The sequence below is a fragment of the Liolophura sinensis genome, chromosome 1 (genome assembly GCF_032854445.1).
Source record: "Liolophura sinensis isolate JHLJ2023 chromosome 1, CUHK_Ljap_v2, whole genome shotgun sequence".
Classification (NCBI taxonomy): Eukaryota; Metazoa; Mollusca; class Polyplacophora; order Chitonida; family Chitonidae; genus Liolophura; species Liolophura sinensis.
Window position 1 is genome coordinate 53374699 of NC_088295.1, and position 6302 is coordinate 53381000.

The window sequence follows — 6302 nt, forward strand, 5'->3', positions numbered from 1 at the left end:
GAATGTGGTGGCCTCCGTTACAGCACTGAGTACCATGAAATGGTTGTGCTGTAGAATGTGGTGGCCTCCGTTATGGCACTGAGTACCATGAAATGGTTGTGCTGTAGAATGTGGTGGCCTCCGTTACAGCACTGAGTACCATGAAATGGTTGTGCTGTAGAATGTGGTGGCCTCCATTACAGTAGTGAGTACCATGAAATGGTTGTGCTGTAGAATGTGGTGGCCTCCATTACAGTAGTGAGTACAATGATATTGTGCTGTAGAATTTGGTGGTCTTCATTACAGTACTGAGTACCATGAAATGTTTATGCTGTAGAATTTGGTGGTCTACATTACGGTACTGAGTACCATGATATGGTTGTGCTGTAGAATGTGGTGGCCTCCATTAAGGTGCCGAGCACCATGAAACGTTTATGCTGTAAAATGTGGTGGCCTTCATTACGGTACTGAGTACCATGAAATGGTTATGCTGTAGAATGTGGTGGCCTCCATTAAGGTGCCGAGCACCATGAAACGTTTATGCTGTAAAATGTGGTGGCCTTCATTACGGTACTGAGTACCATGAAATGGTTATGCTGTAGAATGTGGTGGCCTCCATTAAGGTGCCGAGCACCATGAAACGTTTATGCTGTAAAATGTGGTGGCCTTCATTACGGTACTGAGTACCATGAAATGGTTATGCTGTAGAATGTGGTGGTCTTCATTATGGCATAGAGTAAATAACTCCCTTTAGTAACCCATTGGTGCTAAATAATGTCATTATAGAGTAGGTCTCAAAGAACTGACTTGCACTAAATGATAGGTTTGATTGGTTGATTGGTTGATGGAGACAACCTGGACACATGACATATTTCGTTGGTTATTTTGATCTTTATTACGAATATCTGTGATCCTGTATCACAATTATAACTGTAATGAAGAAAGTAGAATTTACTTAACAAATACTGCACTGGAGCATATTGTTAAAGTGTTCATTTGTTAATAATGTTCTAGTCTTGAGCTGGTCAAAGAAGAAGGGCTTTCCATTCAGATTGAATTTATTTGGGTATTTTGCTGAAGTGCCAAAAGAGTTACTTCCCTTGGATGTGAATGGCAGGATCACCTACTGAGTCTCATTTTGTTTTTCATTTCACCTCAGTTCAGATAGAGTTACCACACGTGTTCGTCTTATGAGACTGCAGATGTCTCAGTTTATCATGCAAGGAAGCACAAGCCAGAATCCTGCAGGATTATCATCTGTAAACTTGGCTGTGTGCTCATTGCTTCCTGTTTTATATTTTTTTATGCTACTACACAATGTTTTTATTAACATATGAGATATTTGAATGGCGGTGTGTTAATTCCTTTGGTTAACTCACTCTGAATATGTATATATTGAGATTGCAACTCGCGTCATTAGCAGTGAAAAGCGTTCTCTGTATTGTTATGAAGCCAAAGATGTACATAAACATGTAGTTACAATTAAAGTCTCTGTGCGGCATTTTGCTCTTTAATCAAATTCCATGATTACAGTGAAAGTCACTGTTAAGCATAGTACCGGTTACTCCTAAGTCCTGTATTACAGATACTGCTTGTTAACATTTGTATAGACCTGTATTGGTGCATATACTGTACATGTGCTTGTCACACACCTTTAGTAGATGCGTACAGTAATAGACGTCATCTGGAAGCTGTATGGATAATCTAGTTGACTTCAGAAGTGAAGTCAGAGGATATATCATGTTGAAACTGTAGGTACCTTAGGTACATATCTATTTGAGTGTGTGATGGCTTTTTGAAAATGACATACAAGACATGAATGAGAATAGTATCAACCATGAGAACATTTAACTTACTGACCACCCTTGCGTATCAAATTGTTTTTACTGCACATTTGTAGGTGAAAATAATGTGTAATATTATAGGTTATAATACATGTTTGTCTAAGGGTGGCACATTTTAGCATGTGCCCATGGCATTATTTTGTAATAAAACTGTTGTAATGATTGTGTTCTCATAATACCAGAGTATGATAGATAGCACAAGTAGGCATGAAAAACATCCTCAAGTTGACAATAATATTTGAACATGTTGTTGAGAAATAATAAGAAAGCATAACTGGTAACAATTGGTGTCTCCCAATCTGTTTCTAAAATTAGTCTCAGCAAAATTAGTCCAAGATTCCTGTTTGTCAACAGCTACCCCTGAAAAAAATGCCCTCTTACCTGTTTTGAGTGGAATCCCTAGGGTGTATGTAATGTGCCTCCTTGTTGCAGGACAGATTTCCACCCTTCTTTCATCTGATGCTGCTTCACTGAGTAGCCTTACCGAAGGCAAGTAAGGCACCCTGCCCAAGCCATTATACTGATACGGGTCAACCAGTCGTTCCAGTATACCCTTCATGCTGATAGTCAAGCGAGGAAGTTACAACTTCCTCTTTTAAAGTCTCAGCCTGTCTTCACCTACACTATGAGTACTCAGCCTGCCTTCACCTAAGTACTCAGGTCCGCTTCGGGACCGGTAGATCCAGGATCAATCCTTGATCGAGTCACACCCAAGACTTTAAAAGAGGAAGTTGCAGCTCCCTCGCTTGGCGTTCAGCATGAAGGGGATAGTGCAACAACTGGTTGACCCGTATCAGTATAATGGCTCGGGCGGGGCGGCTTACTTGCCTTCGGTAAATCGTCTCAGTGAAGCAGCACTAAATAAAAGAGCGGTGGAAATCCGTCCTGCAACAAAGGAGGCACATTACACGTACATGCACCCTAATGATTCCTTCGTCGTCATAAGACTGAAAAATTGTTGAGTACGACGTTAAACCCCAAGCACTCACTCACCCCTAAGTACTCAGCCCTGCCTTTATCTACATGTAGGTACTCAACCCTGCCTTCATCTACGTGTAGGTACTCAACCCTGCTTTCACTTAAGTGCTCATCCTGCCTTCACCTAAGTACTCAACTCTGCTTTCACCTAAGTACTCATCCTGCCTTCACCTAAGTACTTAGCCCTGCCTGCATCTACATGTAGGTACTCAACCCTGCTTTCACCTAAGTACTCATCCTGCCTTCACCTAAGAACCCAGCCCTGCCCTCGTCTAGCTCATCCTGCCTTCATCCAGGTACTCAACCCTGCTTTCGTCCAAGTACTCAGCCTGCCTTCACCTAAGTACTCATCTTGCCTTCACCTAAGTACTCAGCCCTGCCTTCACCTAAGTACTCCGCCCTGCCTTCACCTAAGTACTCAGCCCTGCCTTCATCTAGGTACTCAACTCAGCTTTCACCTAAGTGCTCATCCTGCCTTCAACTAAGTATTCAGCCCCGCCTTCATCTACATGTAGATATTCAACCCTGCTTTCACCTAAGTGCTCATCCTGCCTTCACCTAAGTACTCAGCCTGGCTTCACCTAAGTACTCAGTATACCTTCACCTATGTGATCAGCCTGCCTTCGCTTTACTCAGCCCTGCTTTCAACTAAGTACTGAGTATACCTTCACCCAACTGCTCAGCCTGCCTTCACCTGTGCTCAGCCCTGCTTTCACCTAAGTACTCAGTATACCTTCACCCAAGTGCTGAGCCAGGCTTCAACTGTGCTTCATCAGCAAAATGACTCATTAAAGCAGTAAGACAGCCAGAACTGGATCTGCACAAGTATCTTCCTTGTCCAAAGGCATGTGGTCTCCAGCTGTAAAACTCATTAGGACAGTATAACAGCCAGAACTGGATTTGAACATGCATCTTCCTTGTCCAAAGGCATGTGGTCTCCAGCTGTAAAACTCATTAGGACAGTATGACAGCCAGAACTGGATTTGAACATGCATCGTCCTTGTCCAAAGGCACGTGTTCTCCAGCCGTAAAACTCATTAGGACAGTATGACAGCCAGAACTGGATTTGAACATGCATCTTCTTTGTACACAGGCATGTAATCTCCAGCTGTAAAACTCATTAGGACAGAATGACAGCCAGAACTGGATTTTGAACATGCATCCTCTTTGTACAGAGGCATGTAGTTGCCAATACATCATGCATGTATTTCTTTATTTGATTGATATTTAACACTACTAAAGTACTGAATCCAACATCAGTTCATCCTAAGGTAGAGGAAACCTGAGAGCCAGGTACCTGACATCAAGAGCAGGATTATTTATTTATTTATTTATTTGATTGGTGTTTTCCGCCATACTCAAGAATATTTCACTTATACGACGGCAGCCGGCATTATGGTGGGAGGAAACCGGGGGAAACTCACGACCATCCGCAGGTTGCTGCCAGACCTTCCCACTTAAGGCCGGAGAGGAAGCCAGCACGAGCTGGACTTGAACTCACAGCAACCGCATTGGTGAGAGACTCCTGGATCATTACGCTGTGCTAGTGCGCTAACCAACTGAGACACGGAGGCCCCAAGAGCAGGATTAGATTCTATACCATCAAACTGTCAGTAGCTGCATGATCAATTGGAGTTTGAACGGAAGAGCAATGAGCACTCATCTTAGAAGATATAATTACACCAGTGGATCCTCATACTGGAAATATTACCTTAATTGTTATAAATATGATACCAATTTTTTTATTTGATATTTCTTTTAACATTAAAAATCCTGGAAAATACAAACACTGTTGAAACTACAATAATACTAACAAAAACAAGCAAGGAGACTGCACAATCATGTTCACAAAAAACACACATATTGCTGTTTGTGTTATCACTTTACAGCTCAACTACCATTTGATAGAACTGGTTTGGATAATAAAGGTATACATCAATTGAAAGGTCATTACATCCTGCGGCCATACATCTTTATAAAGTGCTGTTGACGTCATCTTTCATCACATTATACTTCGGAATCTACATGTCTGTGACAATAGACAAACAGCAATGTGGATTACACAAAGCTAGTAGCCATGCACATGATGAGTTTATGTTGAATTCAAACTCGTGCAAAATAAAACCATCAAACTCAAGGTGTACCTGATCATTTTCAGCTTAACTACATATATATTAAACCACGTGTATATATTAAATTCAGTACACATCTTACATAACTAACAGTCTATCCAGTCCATATTCATGAAAATGCATCACCGTTATCAATCACAACCATATCATAATATAGCTCACCATTAAAGTTCAAATGAACACTTAAAAAGCCAATAATTTAAGAACTAATGTACAGTAGTGTAGTCCAGGTCATGCAGCATTCGGGCATCATTTGCCTCGCATAACAGAAGTACAACAATCTTTTTACCTTAGATAGAAAACTTTTTGAATGCATCGTTGTTATCTTAAAGAGGGGTTTAACGGTATCATAAATTGAGCATATAAGTGGGGAGTGTAAGGGTTGAGGGCATTCCACACAGCATGCAGTGTGTGTGTGTGTGTGGGGGGGGGGGGGGGGGTAATTCCATACAGCATACATCAGACACATGGATGTTCCACACATTACCCAAAGAGAACTAGTGCTTTACTGCAAAATTGCATGAACCATGGCAGGATATATGATATAGCATTCTGCAGTTCACATCAAATACAGAACATGCTAAATATGGCTCACAGTAAATAACTTCTAGATTCTTGTAAGTTTTCACCGACTGTCGTACAGACTGCTGATTGGCTGGTAATAAAATCAGGTTAACTTATATGTACTCAACTGTAAATCACCAATTTAATACATCACAGTAATTTACGGTAGGTGAAAATTTGCATGAAATTACAAGTTATATACTGTACACTGCAAAAGATATGCATACTGTTCGTTCTGTGGAATGGGCCTCCCTTACATAACAAGTCACAGTCTTAGGGAACCTTTATCATCATTCAGCTTGGGATGATTCCACAAAGCAAGGATTGAATTAATGAGATACCTAACTGCTGCTGGCTGGCTGGTATAAGAGATATACATGTTCAGACAAAGCTGTATTATAGGTACTCTCTATTTATTCAAGCATGATCAAGACTGGAGACTTCAACCTACATGTAAGAAATCCTATCTGTTAGCCAGTCAGCAGTGTTTCTGTATCCTTTTAATATCAGAATTGAAACTTGATCTGAATGCTTATTTTTGGGGGGCCTTTGATTTTAAAATTGTGAATATATGGCAAGTTTTATGTTGAGATGAAAATATCCCAATTTGACCTTTTGAGGCCGTGTAACTATGTTTCATGTTCAAGTTTCAAATTTTGATTGACGTTCAAAACTGGCTTTGTGGATTTGGTCCCCAAGAATATCCGTATTGCTATGCTATTTGTCAGGTCCTTGTCCAGGTATACAGCATTTCGTTGTGTGAGAAATAAAGCTTTATCATAATATCTATAGGTACACTCTTAAT